The sequence below is a fragment of the Theropithecus gelada genome, unplaced genomic scaffold, assembly GCF_003255815.1.
Source record: "Theropithecus gelada isolate Dixy unplaced genomic scaffold, Tgel_1.0 HiC_scaffold_15987, whole genome shotgun sequence".
Classification (NCBI taxonomy): domain Eukaryota; kingdom Metazoa; phylum Chordata; class Mammalia; order Primates; family Cercopithecidae; genus Theropithecus; species Theropithecus gelada.
In genome coordinates, this window is record NW_020257754.1 from 1,109,432 (window position 1) to 1,127,587 (window position 18,156).

The window sequence follows — 18,156 nt, forward strand, 5'->3', positions numbered from 1 at the left end:
CATCAGGTATAACTCCCAATGCAATCCCTCCCCCCGCCCCCCTCCCCATGATAGGCCCCGGTGTGTGATGTTCCCCTTCCCGAGTCCAAGTGATCTCATTGTTCAGTTCCCACCTATGAGTGAGAACATGCGGTGTTTGGTTTTCTGTTCTTGTGATAGTTTGCTAAGAATGATGGATTCCTTAAACAAAATGTTTGCTATGAAAAATTTTGTGTGTAAAATGTTTGACTTCTTGTGGAACACATCTTGGAAAACACTATCTTAGAACATTCAACCTCAGAATTGACTGGACTTTCTATTCTGAACTTTTCTTTTCTTTTTCCTCTTTTCTCTTTCTTCTTTTCTTTTCTTTTTTTGAGATGGAGTCTCACTCTGTCATCTAGGCCTGGGTGCAGTGGTGTGATCTCGGTTCACTGCAGCCTCTGCCTCCCAGGTTCAAGCGATTCTTCTGCCTCAACCTCCAAAACAGCTGAAACTACAGGCATTTGCCACCATGCCCAGCTAATTTTTGTATTTTTAGTAGAGACGGAGTTTCACCATGTTGACCAGGCTGGTCTCAAACTCCTGACCTCAAGTGATATGCCTACCTCAGCCTCCCAAAGTGCTGGGATTACAGGCATAAGCAACTGTGCCCAGCCAATTTTTTATTTTCATTTTTAATTTTTGTGGTTACACAGTAGATGTGTATGTTTATGGAGTACATGAGATGTTTTGATATAGGCATGCAATGCATAATAACCATATCATGGAGAATGGGGTGTCCATCCCCTGAAGCACTTATCTTTTGTGTTACAAATGATCCAATTATACTCTTTCAGTTATTTTAAAATGTAGAATTATTATTGACTGTACTTACCCTGTTGTGCTATCAAATAATAGGTCTTATTCATTCTTTCTATTTTTTTGTACCCGTTAACTATTCCCACTTCCCCTTCACCCCTTCACTACCCTTCCTGCCTCTGGTACAATCCTTCCACTCTCTATGAGTTCAGTTGTTTTTATTTTTAGAGCCCACAAATAAGTGAGAACATGGTATGTTTGTCTTTCTGTGCCTGGCTTGTTTCACTTAACATAATGATCTCCAGTTCCATCCATGTTGTTGCAAATGACAGGATCTCATTGTTTTTTATGGCTGAATAGTACTCCATTGTGTGTATATACCACATTTTCTTTATCCATTCATCTGTTGATGGACACAGATTGCTTCCAAATCTTAGCTATTGTGAACCGTGCTGCAACAAACATGGGAGTGCATATATCTCTTCAGTATACTGATTCCTTTTGGGTTATTCTAAACATTTCAATGTGAGTATAACCATTTCATAAAAAGTGGTTCTCGTAGGAAGACTGAGCAGCACCTGAACTTGACTCCAGTTTCTACTGAGGATTTAGTCACAAAATCCTGAGTGGGGATCTGAGTGAAGCCTAAGGAATAGAGGAAATGAGAGTAGTGTACTTGCATGTGATACTGAGGGAAATTCAATAAAGAGCTAGAAGGTGGGAAAATAAACTGGAAGAAACCTTGAGGGATTTTTGTCTCTATGCCCTTTTTTCTTTAATTAGAACAAGATTTATTGAACAATCATTCATCATGAATGTGTTCTAATTAGGTTAAGGTATTTACAGATTACTAAGAAGCAGGTGATATAAATGGAGACAAATTCCTAGTGCCAAAAATCTTATAATTTAGCTACAATGACAAGCTATATATCCACAAAATAGTGAGATAATAATATAAGGCAGGATGTAATTAGTTGTTGAGTGGCTCAGGTTATAAATACTCTGGAGTGAAGAGAAGCAAGTTATCTTTGTGAATGGAGTTAGAGAAGGTTTTCTATTTTTAAGGACTCCTAAAAAAGGAGAGTTTTAATTTATCTTAGTAACCAGTGTTACAGGAGAATAACTGTCTCAAAGTCCCTTATATTTAACAAAGTTACTTCTTGTTGTGGTTCATACAAATTGTCTTCCTTGGATATCAGTGGAAATGGAAAAAGGACATCTCTCAATATATTAGTAACACTGCTGCTGGGAGAATATCTTCATGGGGACATCATTACAATTCTTTTCTGTTACCAGAAGGTTTTACATAATATTTAGGTAAACAACATATATGTCTGCAATTCAGTGATAGCATTTGAAATATAAGATGACTTCAGGAAGCAGTGGGGAAAACTAGGAGAGTTATGATAAAAAATAAACAAAAAGTAGGATAAAATCTAACAAAAGCAATTCAATGCAAGCTTCAGAAGGAAAAGAGTTAATAGGGAATATGTATTTGAGTAATAGAAGAAGACAGGAAAAAAAAAAAAAGACACAGGAAGCAGGTTCATAAGATAGGGAATGGCTGAGATTAATAGATGGAAACCAGACAGAAAGATGGGTCAGGAGAGAGAATTAGTCACCCGGGGATAAATACAGCAGCAGATAAGAAGGAATGGAAATACTGGATGGGGGGTTTAGTTCCTATCGTGGAAAGACAGAGGGGAGAAATGACTAGTCACTTGAAACAGTATAAAAATGATATACTTCTCCTTTTTCTGAAAGGGTTATTTATGTAATTTGTAAATGCTAAAGTAGACCTTTAAAAAACACTGGCATCACTCTCCATGTTATTTTTAAACATCTTTTCATTTATTAAGCACAATTAAGCTATCAACCCCTCTGTTTTAACTCTGCAGAACGCAGTCCCCACAGCCAGAAGCGCAGTGTATTAGAAACATCATGAACAATTCTGAACTTGCACAAAATATAATTGGCCGATTTTGAGACATTGTTTTGCACGGTATGGTGTGTCTCATACATTTTTCATATAGTGGCAATGCATTTTATGAGACACACAATAAGCATATGGAAATACATGCATTCTCAGGAGGCTGAGAAGAGCAGCTGGAGGGGGATGGGAGACCAAGAACTGAGCTGAGCTGCATGACAAGATTTGTGAGCTCTGAAACTTGACAAGCTTGGAAAAACTATTCTAGGCAGGCTTTCCAAGACACTTACAATTCTAATTATATCTGGCACACTCCATTTTTTCCTTGCTATAATTTCTTTACTGGTTTTAATTAAGTGCTTTTAATGTCTAATAAGAAGGCAGTGGAACAAGGAGGGTGAGAATTTGCTTACCAGACAAGTTGTGCCTTGCCCTCACTAATTTTATGCCCTACCCAACCTGTGCCTTGGCTAATCTTTTATATGATTACCTACATTTCTACTAATTGAAGCCTTTTCATTCTCTTATTTTGCTAATTCCACAAATTAAGGCTCTACTTAAATGTTGTCAAGTTCAATCAATACCCTCTTTTGAGTAGTGTTATGGGTAAATGGATAATCTTTTGTTGATTGACATGTGGAAGTATTAAAAATTACTGATGCAGCTTGAAAGTATCATTGTAGGGAATACTGAACCACCACTGAAATGTAGGGGGGAAAGCCTGCAGTGGAGGGTGAGCCCATGTTTGTGTAGACAGACTTGGGTCTGGGATGTAGAAGGAGCACACTGCTCCATTCACTTGAGCAGAAGCTGAGTCAGCACTTGCTGACCACAGTGTTTGGTACAAAGCACATTTGTAGTAATTTCAAAATAACATTTGAAAATTTAAAGCTGAACATACAGAATTTATAGCATTTAATTTGCACAACTCAGTTCTATTACAAAAGGAAGAGAGTTCTTTTTATTTATTATGTATTTTTAATATATATTATTCAATATATATTAGGTGCCTTCTGTGTTGAAGGAACAGGAACTGAATGTAGAATGGATGGAATAAAAGCACCTCAAAAAGTTGACTCTCCGATAGGAAAGAGAGAATAGTTATAGAAATAAGAATGATCCAAAACATCAACTCTTTCTTTCTTCATTAAAATTGATTAACTGACTACTATGTGTTGGGAATTACACTAGAAGATGAGGCCATGAAGATGAAAAGTGCGTAGTACTTGTTTTCAAAGGATTTAGTAACTAGGGCAGGGGAACAGACATGTAAATAATGGTAGTCACAATGGAATGACTTCTATTACATAGTTATATGTAAGAAATTCTCAGAACCCTGAGAAAGAAATACTGAACTCTATAAGGTGTCAGGCTTGGCTTACCTGGAGGAAGACAACTGGTTTTGGGGGTTTGAGTCTCTACTGCCAGTTACTTCTCACTCTGCAGTGTTAGATTATGTGAGCAAATAAAAAATGCCTTGTCTGTTTTTATCTAAACAAGTTTGGGTTGAATTTCTGTCACTTACAGTCAAAAGAATCTTGTAAGATTCAGAGGCAGATAGAGCCTTGTATGCATTGTAGCAAAAGTATTTGGAGAGATAATTAGGAGCCATAGGAGGATACTTGTTTTGTTTTTTAACCAGAAAGATTACTTCATTTGCATTTAAATATCTTCTTGAACATTTTCAGTTATCTCCCTTAAATTTAGTTCTACTATCTTATTTTGTGTTTTCTATTTACTACATTTTTAAAATTTCTCTGAGTTTTACTGGATTGATTATATTTTCATCATTCTCTATTTTCCCTTTAGTTATTTGGAAGTTAAATATTCTATTCTATTTGTGATTACTATTGCATTTTTTTTTTTTTTTTAGAGAGTCTTGTTCTGTCACCCAGGCTGGAGTGCAGATCTCCGTTCACTGCAACCTCCACCTCCCGGGTTCAAGCGATTCTCCTGCCTCAACTTCCTGAATAGCTGAGATTACAGGTGCCTGCCACAATGCCCTGCTACTTTTTGTATTTTTAGTAGAGATGGGGTTTCACCATGTTGGCCAGGCAGGTCTTGAACTCTTGGCCTCAAGTGATCCACCCGCCCCAGCCTCCCAAAGTGCTGGGATTATAGGCGTGAGCCACCACGCCCAGCCAACTATTGCATTTTAAAATATTTGATATTACATCAAGTATTAAGTAAAAAGTTGATCAATATCACTATCCTTCTAATCAATACACATATTTTAATGCCATAATTTCAATCACCACTCCGTTCCATATCTAAAATCGTTGTTTGGCATTGTGTTTAGTGCCCTTCCCATGAGTCATTATTACTATTACTGTACTTATAGCCTATCCTTGTGTAGATTTACTACAGGTGTATACATGTTATTGTTTGACAATTTGTCTTTAACCTGCTATTTTCTTATGGACTTATTTTCTTCCTTTCAAAGGGTATGTATTCTTAAGCACTTATTTTAGCTATCTGGTGTAATAACATTTCTAAGTATTTGTCTGGAAAAGTCTTTATTTGACCTCAGATTTGAAGAATCATTTGGTTTGAGCAGGATTTGGGGATGATCGGATGTTATCTTTTTGCCCCACTTAGACCCATTCTTTACCCTTCCACATCCTTCTCCTGGCTTCTGGTTGGGTAAAGCAATAGGAGAGTCTGGTAGAAATTGGTTGGAGGGAGAGTGAAAATGGGGTATTTATTTCCTCTACTTTTCTCTGAGGGGTTACTTTAGGTTGGTTGCATCCCTTAACTAAAGGCTAAAGCTACCAAATAGGTGGCCTTCCCCATCAACTTTCGGCAGGTCCCAGTAAGTGACCCCCTTTTGTTTCTTTAAGCTTAGGAGTTGTACCATTTCCGGCTGTTATTAACCCTGGGGTATCATATCATTCTTGTTGCTTTTTCTAAAACCTGCCCTTACCTTTGCAGCTAGTCCCTGTATTGAACTTGCCTCAATTATTGAGCTTGAGTGAGCCAACTTCTTTCTGCTGGTTATCATTGTTATTTTTCCTTTAGCATTTTACAAACCTTTGTTCATTATTTTCTGGCTTCTATTATTATTGGAGAGAAGCATGCTGGCAGTCTAACTATTATTCCTTTTTAGGTTATCTGTCTTTTCTCTCCGATTGCTATGATGATTTTTTTTTTTATTATGTTACTGGTGTTTTGGAGTCTCACCAATAAAAAGCAGAATGGTTTTTATTTATGCTACTAGATATGCTTCCTAAATTCGAGAATTCATGTATTTTGTTTGGTGACAGACTCTCTGAGTCTCAGTCTTAAATTTGAGGATTCATGCCTTTTGTCAATCTTACAAGTTTCTTAGTTATTATCTTTTCAAAGATGACTTCTCTGTCATTCTGCTTATTCTCTCCTCTTGTAATTCCTATTATATATGCTGAATCTTCTCATTCTGTTCTCCAGATGGATCTTATTTTAACCTTTCTGTGCTGTTTTCTGTCTCTTCATTTCTTTGTGCTCCTTTATGCATAATTTCCTTGGAGCCATTTTCTAATTCACTAATGATTTCTTCAGCTACATATAACATACTGTTTCCTCAGTTCATTGAGCTTTTAACTTCAATGACTAAATTTTTCATCTTGATGTTATAAATGTTCTTTTCCAAATTGTCCATCATTTTATATTTCCATTTTCTTTATATTTTTTCTTCTTTCACCTCCTTAATAGTTTTAAGGCAGCAGTTTTATTTTGTAGTTACTCCCAGATTGTTATTTTATGCTATATTCTTGGTAGTGTGAATCTCTCTGTTATGTCTACAACTTTTCTTAGTAAATCCTGTCCTCCTGTGCTGTAAGCTCATCTTCATAACATGGTATTTATTTTTGAGAGGTCTCATGCTTGCTGAGTGGTGAAATGGTGACTATAGGGTTATTTTGTCTTTGCTTCTATTAGATGCTCCAAGGGTTTCATTGATATAGAAGTAATATTTATCTCAAAATACCATCAACTTGCAGGTTTCTTCAGGCTTCAGATTCTGTAATACTGTGTTCCACTCCAGTGTGTGTTAAAGGCCTGAGATTTCAGTTTCTCCTGGGAGACTTACATCTCCACAGAGAACCTTGAGCAGATTTCATCTACCTTGACAATTCCCAAGACCTGGTGACAGGCTCTTCTGAGTACCAGTTAAAAATCTCAATTCCAGATCCTCACCTTGCGTGACCTCAAGGCTATGTTTTCTGTCCTTCTACTCCTTATGGCCAAATGGTCCCAATGTACCACCAGGCCATGTTGTTATTTTAGCTGAATGTTCTGGCTTTGGATCCTGCTTTGTTTCTGGTCTCCTTTTTTTCTTTTGAGCTCAGCTATGTATTAAAATATTTTGTTGAATTTGATTTATTATTTGTACATGCTTGTAAAGAGGAGGATGTTCTCTCTTCTATCCTCTATGCTGCTTAATCATGGCATCTTTTAAAAAGCAGGACACTTTTTGAACACGGGCTTAAGATGGTCTATTTTGTCTTCCAACGAGATCTGTGTTTAAAAGGATACATGAGAGTTGGAAAAAAGATAGGGATGTGGGTGCAGATTTGAGTAATATTCATGTTGTATAAATAGGCTTCTTCAAGGGACTCAAGACTAAGCACTTGGTGAGAATTTGTGGTGGTGATGGCAGTTTGGTTTGAGTCTTTTAGTGGACCATGGTGCTGTTAATTGGAATCAGGAATAGGGAAAATTCATATGTTCTGGTGCTTGCAGGATATATAGGTAGAGAAGTCCAGAAAGCAGCTGAAAATGTAGGTCAAGCGTTCATCTCTGGAGATAAATGGGAAATTCAATTTTATAGCTGGAAGTTGGAAACATGGCAGTAGACTAAATTATACAGAGAGGGTGTGTAGGAGTAGAGCTGGTATAATGAGTAGTATTAATGTAACAATTAAGGGTAGTACAATGAGTACTATTAATATAATGAGTACAGAATAGAATGACATTCATGAGGTGAATCAAGAAAGACACTCAACACTGATACTCCTTGCAAATGAAAGCACAGTGAATCTAGGAATTATGAACAACAAAGATCTTAAAGATGTTAAAATGGAGGATTATCAATGCTGCCATAGATCAATAAGGAAATGAAGTCAGAACATGATAATTATCATGAAAATAGATGAGTTGCTTATATTCAGGTGAATAACAGTGGGCCTCTTGGATGAGACAGAGACATGAGGGTGGCCTTTAAGGATACATCCCTAACCACCAAGGCCTACAGAGGAAGTGGTAGATCATATCTCGGATGATATAGGCTGGTGTTCCTATTCATCCGATGCCAGGTGATTGGCAATGGTTCTTGTTATTAGGATGTGTTTTTTACTTCACCATCTACATCATTTAGCTAGCCAGACCAAAACAGAAATTATTGTAAGTTAGTACCCAACTCAGGAAGGAGTATTTCTCCAAATACAACCAATTTGGGAGCCTCTAGGCCTTATGGTTGCTTTCAAACTATCAAGTAGCAAAATTGTGGTGTTCAGTCAGACGGATGATAGAGCTCTTTCACAGAAAATGCCCTAGAGTCAATTTCCTCTGAACAGTCAAGGAACATTTTCAGGTCTTACTACTTTTGCGTAACAGTTTAGCTTTAAAGCAAACTGAAAGCTGCTTTCTTCTCAGTCTAAATTAGAGCTCTCTTCTCTACCCATCCCCTACCCTGTGAACTCTAGGTGCCTGGGGCCCTGCAGGCATTCAGCAATGTCTCCTCAACTCAAGGAGACTCTTGGACTCAGCCAGGTTTCCTTCCCTGCCCCTGTCCTGAAGCCTGGAAATGCTCTCCAAGCAGTAAGCTGGGGCAGACATAGGGCCCACCTCTCAAAGATCACTGTCATTTGTTACCTGAAGTCCTGTGTTTTAAGAACCTATTTTTTTTATATTCTTGGCCTGTTATTTTCAATGTTTCTGATGGGAGGGTATATCAGACCCCTGTTAGTTCTTCTTGGGTAGAATTATAAGTTGATTTTATTTATTTTTAGCGAATTATTTTCCTTGTCTAAATAAAAATTTAAGAAATCCATTAGGATGGATATAAAAGTGTTTATTTTATAGCCATGATCAGCAGAATCTCCTGGAAAATAGTCTTTCTGATTGTGTTTTCTTTTACAAAACAGCATTCAGGCCGGGTGCCGTGGCTCATGACTGTAATGCCAGCAATTTGAGAGGCTGAGGCAGGTGGATCACTTGAGGTCAGGAGTTCGAGACCAGCCTGGCCAACATGGCGAAACCCTGTCTCTACTAAAAATGCAAAATTAGCCGGGCATGTGGTGATGTGTGCCTGTAATCCCAGCTACTTGAGAAGCTGAGGCACAAGAATTGCTTGAATCCAGTAGGCGGAGGTTGCAGTGAGCTGAGACCATAATGCCATTGCACTCCAGCCTCAGTGACAGAGTGAGACTGTGTCTCCAAATAAAATCAAAAAACACAAAAAAACCCCAAAACAGAATTCAAACAGCTAAGACTTCAGTTTAATGAATTGACTCAAGCAGGATAAATCTGACTTGCATTTAACTGGCTAAAATAGCTGAAATTAATTAAAAGTTTAAAAATTTTGAAAGGGCATTTTCTTAGACCACTGGTAATTGTCATCATAGTTGTTTTTCAGTTGTAGAACCTAAAGTTTATATAAAATAGGCCATTAGAACAGAGAAAAAAAAATTAAGAATACAGAAATACTATGAGGACCAGGACATTATTTTGTTCCTTACTGTATTCTCAGGCCTGATCATAATTGTCTAGTAGATTGTAGTGCTCAATAAATATTTGTAAAATAAAGAATGGGCAGCCGGGTGTGGTGGCTCACGCCTGTAATCCCAGCACTTTGGGAGGCCAAGGCGGGTGGATCATGATACCAGGAGTTTGAGACCAGCCTGGCCAATATGGTGAAACCTTGTCTCTACTAAAAATACAAAAATTAGCCAGGTGTGGTGGCGAGCACCTGTAGTCCCAGCTACTCAGGAGGTCGAGGCAAGAGAATCACTTGAGCCTGGGAAGCGGAGGTTGCAGTGAGCCAAGGTCGTGCTACCGCACTCCAGGCTGGGCAACGGAGTAAGACTCCATCTCAAAAAAAAAAAAAAAAAAAAAAAAAGGTGTGAGAATTAATGCTGACTCCTTGAAGGCAGGGGCTGTGCTTGTTTTGCTGAATTTATAACACCTAGTTTTGGGTATAGCATCTTGTACTCAAGGAACGCTTTATTAATTGGATTAATAAATGAATAAAACTCCATGGGCTACAGATAATACCTCATAGCTTAAAAAATGTATTTTCAGTTCTGGAAATTTTTAGTCTCCGTATCACTAAGAAGTTATACTAAAAAATGGGAGGTAATCCAAATAAATGATGACATGGCCATCATGGAGTTTAAACTTAATCTTTTCCAATCTGGTAATGAAAAAATTTATGTTGAAAATATGAATTGTACTGCAAAAGCTAGACACGTGAAAAAGTTTATCTGTTGGAAATACTTTTTTCCATTTCTGGTTGAAGCTTATTCCATGGAGAAGGAATGGTAAGATATGCCAAAAAGCAGACACAGGCATTTAAAGAGAAAGTAAAATTAGCGACAATGTACCACAAATCACCACTGGAACAATGAAGGCTCGCAAGATCAGAAGGATGTTCCAGACACAAGATGCTGCGGGGCCAAGAGCATCTTTATACCTCAGGGGAAGAAAAGGGAGCGAGTTCCTGTGTCTTCCTCCTCCCTCCGCCACATCCTAAGCTCTTTGCTCATTATACATAGGAGTGCTCAGTTTTCTTCATGCTTTTCAAAACCAGTTGTGGTGTAAGCGAGGGCCTCTTAATGCTCCCAGGCCAGTATGGAAGCCTAACTGAAATTGGCAAGCGAGGATGCGTAGAGGGAGCAGGCCAAGTAAACAGCACCCTACAAACAGCCTTTTCACTAGTTTTGTACCCATTGAGGACATGCGAGAGGCTCTATGTGTACCCCATCAAGAAGGATAAAAAACTCAAACTGCCACAAGACTGCCCCATGTTAATTTTGCTAATGCTAATTTTGTCATTGGACATTTAAATCTTATGATTCACTGATGTTGGACCCCAGCTGTTGGTGGAGATACCTATGGACAGTTAAGTTGAAAAACAACTGCCCCCAGCCTCCCTTCCGTTGTGCCTGGAATGCACTGCAGGACTGCAATGCCTCAACGGCTCTCCTTCCTTCAGTCCTTTGGACTCCTAAGCGCACAGTAAGGCCTAGTTCTTCAACGACTGTTTTGTGGGGACTTTGCCATTCCTCTACTCAGCAAAAGACAATCTCTTCTGTGTTGCAACTCTATATCTGGCGAGAGGATAGGAGGGTTGGCGCGACCAGAGCTGGCTACTAAAAGCAGGCACAGTAAAACCCCACAATGATTTGCCTCTTTTTCAGCTTGGCACATCATGTTAGAAGCTGGAATAGAGAAACATTTGTAATGACTTGCAGTTGGGAGGAGGTTGATGGCGCTTCTGTAGAAGTCCTGTGTACCTCCCCCCACCCCTTTCATGGCACCGTCATGAGCCTCACTTTTGCTTTTCATATTTTAAATTCAGTCTCTACAGAACTTGCCACAGAAATAGATCTGCACTGACACTCCCACTCTCAAGCTGCCGGCGCTGCAGTCACAGGTTTTGACATTGCTTAAGCCAACCCAGAAACTAGGAAGTTGAAGCAGAATTAAAGAGGTAGCTACATGAATAAACCCACTTCCTGGTTGGAAAACCTGGATCATATGCTATTTCCATCTCTGACACTGTTATAAATCTTTAACATCAACACTATGCTCGTCACATAGCAATTGCCTGCATGCTGAAGGTCTTGCTAAAAAAAGGGAACTATTATATGAGACAGGCATATTTTTGCCTAAGTGAAGGGGCATGGTAGGGATTGTCCTCACTTGGCCCATCTCTACTGTGGATGCCTGGGCCCTGAAAGAGATTGACGGAACCAGTGGGTCAGGGCCAGCTTTCAGGGTGGGAGGCGGGCAACCGGGTGGCCTAGTGGGAGGTAAGAGGAGGTGCTGGCAGGTTAGTGGGGCTGAGCAGCCAAGATGGAGGTCTGGCAAGGTAGCCCAAGGTGTCAGCCTGGCATCGGGAGCCTCACTCTGGGTCTGAAAACCACAACAGCCCTTAAGCATTTGGAAGAATGCTAGGTTGAGGTAGGGAGAAGGAGAGACCCAGATTTTTGTCCCTAGAGACAAATAATATTAGTTGTTATTTCTTGAGCAACTGTCAGGAGCTAGGCATTAGGTTAGAAATGTTCTCTATACCCATAACTGTTTATATCACAATGCATTTCATCTGCTAATTCACTCTTTCATATCTCTCACTGGATTGTGAGTTCCTTGAGGGAAAGGCCTATGTCTTGATGACCATCAGCAGGGAACATAAGAGGGAACTTGTTCCATCATTGATTGAATAAATGAATGAATGGCCCTACATCTTTTGACAGCCCTGCAAGGAATTCTTATTTCCATATTCCTGTTGATGAAACCAAGTCCCTGAGAGATTAAGAGGCTTGTCCAACGTCATACATGATCACTAATGGCAACACTATGATTTGAACTCTTTCCATGAAGCTGCACTGCTCAGGAGACCAGATCAGAATTGAGGAATAATGGGCCAAGAGAGGTTCCAGATTCTGGAAATGCAGTTCAATGTGAAGATTTTTCAAGAAGGAATATCTTACTGAAGTTGAGTGAATGGTGAAAATGGAACCAGCACCAGAGCTGACAGTAGCTCCCTTAGCTGCTGCTACTACATTCCCTGTGCCCCACCCTCCTGTCCTGCCTATCCCTGCATATGCAAGAGGGGTAAGGTTGCCAGAAGAAATCTAGCAGACCTAGTTAAATTTGGATTTCAGATAAACAACAAATAATCTTTTAGTATAAGTTTGTCCTATGCAATATCACTGTTTATCTGAAATTCAAATATAATTGGCATCTTATATTTTTATTTGCTAACTTTAGCAACTCAAGGTGGGGATTGATTTTAAAGATGCATGTGGAAATCAGGAGGAAGTTTAAACCATCTCAGCACCAAAAGCTGGTTATTAATACATACCATTCCAGCATTGCCACGACTGGGATGTTCAGTAAAGAGCGAGGAGTTCTGGGATGATAGCCCACTGGGTTCCAGATAAACAGCAGTTGTGGTGACCTCTTGTTATCATCTCAGAAGTGAAGTTCATTGTTCCTGCTCCCTTCCCCTGTGCGTCTTCCCATACCATGCTTCCCAAGAGAGGACATCTAGTTGGGTTAGTTTGTCACTATACCATATGGAGGGTCTGGCACAGAATAGGTACTTAATGAATATTTATTAAATGAATAAACAAGTTTCAAAATGTGTCATCTTGTAAATGGTTGTATTAGTCCGTTTTCACGCTGCTGATAAAGACATACCCGAGACTGGGTAATTTATACAGGAAAAAGCGTTTAGTGGACTTAGTTTCACATGGCTGGGGAGGCCTCATAATCATGGTGGAAGGCAAGGAGGAGCAAGTCATGTCTTACATGGATAGCAGCATGCAAAAAAAGCTGGTGCAGGGAAACTCCCCTTTTTAAAACCATCAGATCTCGTGAGATTTACTATCATGAGAACAGCACGGGAAAGACCTGCCCCCGTGATTCAATTACCTCCCACAATGCATGGGAATTCAAGATGAGGTTTGAGTGGGGACACAACCAAACCATATCATTGGTTAATCTCCCTTATGTCCAGACTATCCATGGACAACTTTGACTGCATATTCTTAGGTCTAATCAGTTGGGGCTAGGGAATCATGATGGAAAGGCATAGATTTTTTTGTTTTGTTTTTTTGTTTTTGTTTTGTTTTGTTTTATTTTGAGCCTTTTGGGCTGCTTTCTTCATAGGGATCTGGGTTTGCAGGCCATCTTGGACATGCTGGTCTATCTGGAACACATGGTCTGACCAGTACATACAGCCATGTGATAAACATGGCCTGTCCAGTAGGCCATCCTTAGCTATTAGCAGCCCATAAGCTTTATTGTTGTTAGAGTGATAGCATAATTTGTCATCTAAACTGGGATACCTTGATGCAGAAAAGGAGATTCTATTGATAATGCCACCAGAACAACCAGTATAAACCTGAGCTATTCTGGGTAAACTGGGACATATGGACATCTTACAGTTTTTTCTTTTTTTTTTCTTTTTTTTGGTTTTAGAGAGTGGATCTGGTTCTGTTGCCCAGGCTGGAGTGCAGTGATGTGATCATAGGTCACTACAACCTCAAACTCCTGGGCTCAAGCGGCCCTCCTACCTCAGCCTCTCAAGTAACTGGGATTACAGGCACACACCACGATGCCTGACTAATTTTTCCCCCATGCCTGGCTAATTTTGCCACCATCCCTGGCTAATTTTAAAATCATTTTTAGAGATGGGGTTTCCTGTGTTGCCTAGGCTGGTCTTGAATTCCTAGGCTCAAATGATTCTCCCATTTTAGCCCCCCAAAGTGCTGGGATTACAGGTGTGAGCCACTGTGCAAACTCTACATCTTAATTTCTGTGAATAACAAATGATATACTCTAGAATCCTCTGGATTCTATAATCTTCAAATGCCACTCTTTGGATACAGGGACCATGTTAGCCAATCAGCTGCAGTGTGCCCTTCTACTGCATTCCCTTAAGGTAAGTTTATCAAGAGAGATTCTATGCAATTTGCCTCACAAATCTGATTCATATCATATTTTGCTGAGTATGGTTTTGCCTCCATCACTCAATCAGAATCTCTTAAAATAAGGATCTGTGCCATTTGCCTTTGTATTCCTAGCACCGAGCACACTTCCCTATGCTTAGAGAGTATGCTTGCATCAATCTAATAGGCTATGTTATGCTGCAGTAGCAAACTACCATAAAATATTGGTAGCTTATGAGAAAAAAAGGGTTATTTTCTTGCCTATACCAGGTGTCCACCATTGGCCAGCTTGGCCTCTGCTCTACATCCTATTTAATGTGGGACCCAGGCTGATGGGGTGGGTTTTGTTTGTTTGTTTTGAGGCGGAGTCTCACTCTGTTGTCCAGGCTGGAGTGCAGTGGTGTGATCTTGGCTCACTGCAAACTCCACCTCCTGGATTCGATCGATTCTCCTGTCTCAGCCTCTGAGTAGCTGGGATTACAGGCGTGTACCACCACCCCCAGCTAATTTTTGTATTTTTGGTAGAGAGGGGGTTTCGCCATGTTGGCAAGGCTGGTCTCAAACTCCTGACTGCAGGTGATCCGCCCACCTTGGCCTCCCAAGGTGCTGGGATTACAGGCATGAGCCACCGCGCCTGGCCTGATAGAGTGGTTTTTATCTGGAATGGTACAGATCTCATGGCAGAGGAGAAAGGGATAATATTAAGCCATGAACTGTCTCTTCAAGCTTCTCTCAGAAGAGAGAGTTACTTCCACTTGCATTTCATTGCCAAAGGAAACCATACTGCCAAGTCTGCCTCCTGTGAGGAAAGGAAAAATAATTCTCCCACAGGGAAGAAGAGAAAATATTTTTGAACAAGAGTAAAAAATCTACCATAGTACCTAGTAAATGTGAATGAAATTAAACTTAGCGTTATTATTTAGCTCCATAGCCCAGACTTTTCTGCCATGAAGGTGGGGTGAGGTAGGATGAGGTGGCTATGGGATGGGGAAGAGAGCTCACTATTGTGTATAATATTTGCAGAGCCAATATGTATGCTCATCTTTCTGTTTTCTATTTGGGCACATTTACACCTGGGAGAGACAAGAAAAACTTCAGTGCTGGATTTCCTTCCTCATCTATAAGGATTATCATTCTCCTTTGCCAGGGTCATGACTGGGAAGAGTCCAGCTATCCTAGCAGGAGCAGTGAATAGTAACTCTCTGATTCTTCCAGCTCTGGGGTTGTGTGATGTGAATTCATACCGTTCACTGACATCTATCAGTACCTGGTACCAGGCACTGCATGGGAGCCGGGAAGGATTACAAAATGTCAAGGTCCTTGTCTTCAAACAGCTTTCACTTAAATAGAAGAGCAAGACATGTGAATCTATTTCTAGATGAGGTGGAATACATCAAGTCCTTGCTACTTGGAATTCCTGTGTTATAGCCCACTTGGGCCTCTCTGATTTCAAGTCCTGACCAGACATGCCAGCAGCAGATGGAACCCCAATAGTTATTGCAGTAATGACTGCTTCCTCCAGGAAGCCATTCCCACATCAGGTGGAGAAGGTTTGATTCCCACCAGACTGGTTTGACTCCTTCCTTCCCCCTCCTATGCTGTATACTTTGTAATTGTGAAGATAGATTTGGGGATATCATGGCTCTTGTGATCCAGTTTTCTGAAATACGATTATACAATTACAATTAGATTTTTCTTAGTGATCCTTTATTGAATGGAGGAGTAAACCTAGTCACAGTTTATGGAAGACTATTTCTATCTAGAGGAGCTAGTTAGACAGGATTGGTATCAGCAGGGATTTCTTAGAACCCATCTCAGACAGACCACAGGCATTCTTAGCCATGATACTTGCCTATCCCAGGCTATCCTGTAGGCCATGGCACCACCACCTCACAGAGAGTCACTTGGCTCCTAGGTTAGCCTTATTGATTTTTCTTTTGAGATGAGGTCTCACTGTGTTGCCCAGGCTTGTCTCTAACTCCTGGGTTCAAGTAAGCCTCCTACCCTAGCCTCATAAGTAGCTTGGATTATAGGCATGAGTCACTGAGTCCAGGTTAGTGACCATTTTAACCACCATGTCTTACCTTGTGTTTTGGGGACATTTGAGAATTTTCTAAGGTTTCCAGACATATCTCTTAAAATTATCAAGGCTTAGTTTTATGTCCAAGCACATTTCTCAGTAGGTTCTAGAGCTCTGATCCTTTAATTTTCTGATTCCATGTAGACAACTCAGATTTTTATTTTACCTGTGAAAAACTGAAGTTCAGTTCAGCAATTTGCCTAAACCTCACATACTTGGTTGATTGAAACACCCTACGATTCATAAAGGTTGATCTTACATATGAACTGGAATCCATTAGGGACAGTTGATGACAAGAATGACTACATTTTTTCTGAGCTCTGCATTTGTGAAAACATACATCTCTTTTTAGATTTTTCATTTTATAAGTGTCCTGTTAAGGTAATTCCCTTGAGCATATATTCCCTGTTTTATGGTAGTATTGGTTCTTTATTTTTTGAGATGTCACCCAGGTTGGAGTGCAGTGGCAGTGACCTTGGCTCACTGCAACCTCCACCTGCCAGGCTCAAACTCAGCCTCCCAAGTAGCTGGGACCACAGACGCATGCCAACACACCCGGTGAATGTTTTATTTTTGGTAGAGAGAGAGTCTTGCCATGTTGCCCAGGCTTGTCTCAAAATCCTAAGCTCAGGTGATCCACCCACCTTGGCCTCCCAAAGTGCTGGGCTTACAAGCATGAGCCACTGCGCTGGCCTTATAATAGTATCGGTTCTTTAAAAGTCAGATTTCTAAGTTGCGTTGAGTTATTCACATAAAGAAAACCTAAACGTGGCAAATTAAATCTCAGGGACAATCACAGTGGCATCACAAGTCTCTTCTATAAAAGGCTAGAGTGACCCAGAGGGGAAGTTTCTCCAGGAATCAGGACAAAATTAAATGCTGTGCATCACCCACATAGGGATGGAAAGCAGATAACCCCTTTCCTTCCCATCTTAAGGATCACTGCCGACATCTAAAGACCAGTTAATAAGAGAAAAGCATAACAAATGTATTTAATCATAGTTTTATGTTACTTGGGATCCTTCAGAACAAAGACCCAAAGATACAGGGAAAACAATCCATTTTTATGTTTAGGTTTAGCGAATGAACAGCTGTGTAGAACTGTGACTGGACACACACACATAGAGGTATGATCGAATGCTGTTAGGCGGAGTAGGGAAAGCCAGCAAGGCCCGTCTGTCTAGATTCGTGTTGGCCTCTCTGAGCAGCATTCCTTCCTTTGGGGCATGGGGCAGGACCCTTTCTGGAATGGGGGTCTTATGACCTATAATCAGACCAGGTAGCGAATTTCTTAATGGCCAGCTCTTACAGACAGAGGTGGGCTAAGATTGAAATCATATTTTTAGGTTTTATGGCTGGCTTTGGGGAAAATGGATTCAGATTTCTATTACCTACTTGGGAAAGAGGAATTCTTAGTTGCTATGGCTCGCCATGGGGCGGGGGGGTGGGGGTATGGTGGGAGAGAAGGAGGAGTGAGAGACAAGAGGTCAGGGGAAGAGCAGAGGGAAGCTTTGCTTTTGAGGCTGCTTCTGAGGCCTTCACTCTTGGGTATCATTTTCTGAGCCCCAACACCCAGTTACTCTGATAGATAGGAAAGAATCCAACAAAAAAGAGAACCAGGTATGGTGGCTCATGCCTGTAATCCCAGCACTCCAGCAATTTTGAGAGGCTGAGGTGGGCGGATCACTTGAGCTCAGGAGTTCGAGACC